The sequence below is a fragment of the Galeopterus variegatus genome, unplaced genomic scaffold (genome assembly GCF_000696425.1).
Source record: "Galeopterus variegatus unplaced genomic scaffold, G_variegatus-3.0.2 Scaffold2412, whole genome shotgun sequence".
Taxonomy (NCBI): Eukaryota; Metazoa; Chordata; class Mammalia; order Dermoptera; family Cynocephalidae; genus Galeopterus; species Galeopterus variegatus.
In genome coordinates this window covers 270,773-271,693 of record NW_007728523.1, presented here as the reverse complement: position 1 = coordinate 271,693, position 921 = coordinate 270,773, and the positions used below count along the sequence as shown (strand labels likewise).

The window sequence follows — 921 nt, the reverse complement described above, 5'->3', positions numbered from 1 at the left end:
CACACACACGCACACACCATCTGTGAGCAAACTGGTAGCTAAACAACACTTTTGCTGGGTATTTTGAGAAATTCACATCCATGTCATTTGTTCCAGATCGGTCACTTTAGCCTTCCACCTGGTCCATCTCTTCAGCATTTTATTTTTATTTTCCTCTGTTCTCTGCCTCACTGGCCAATTCTTTTCCATTTTTGTAGGTTTCCCTGTTGCATTCATGGTTCCATCCTCAGTGTACTCCTGTCCCCCACCTCTCTCTGCATTGCCGTTATGCCCAGCTGGTGTCAGTACAGCCAAGTGCCTTATTTATAGTCACTGCCCGGGAGTGGCCTGTTTATAATTCTTCCCCCACTCAGCCATCATTGTGCACAACAATCCGCTACAGATCTGTTGCCTGTGTGCAAATCCCAGACAAATTAACACACTGCTGAATCCAGTAACTATGGAAGATATTCCTATCTAAAAGTTAGAGTTATGGCTTTGGAATTTTTTTCTCTTTGGACCTTGTTTAAATCCCAGCAGTATCAGTTACTGCCTGGGTGACCTTATATAAGTTATCCAACCTCTTTAAGCCAGCATTTCCTTATTTGTAAAATGGGATAAAATACCTACATCATAGCATCCTTATGAGGATAAAATTGTGTAATAGAAAACATTCACATTGAGTCTGGGATATAATAAATATTTAAAATCTAGTTGTTAGTAATAGTAACATACATAAAATAAGCCATGATAGTAATAATATATGAGTATAATCTCTAATATAGTCCATGAACATATGTATATATAATCATTCCAGCTATTTAGTTCAGACCTAAAAGACTGTTTCTATTGCATCATAAAAAAAATCACATAAGCAATCAAATTGTGACTAAGAGTATGGATTTGATTGCATTCACTTTCACTGCTTACTCTGGCAGAAAA

At 37.6% G+C, this 921-nt stretch overlaps 1 protein-coding gene across 2 annotated transcripts in view; it reads left to right on the top strand.

Moving 5' to 3' along the window:
* DOCK10 (dedicator of cytokinesis 10) overlaps nucleotides 1-921 on the top strand; it is a 47,433-nt gene that overhangs the window by 7,772 nt on the left and 38,740 nt on the right. The gene's annotated exons all lie outside the window — the stretch shown is intronic.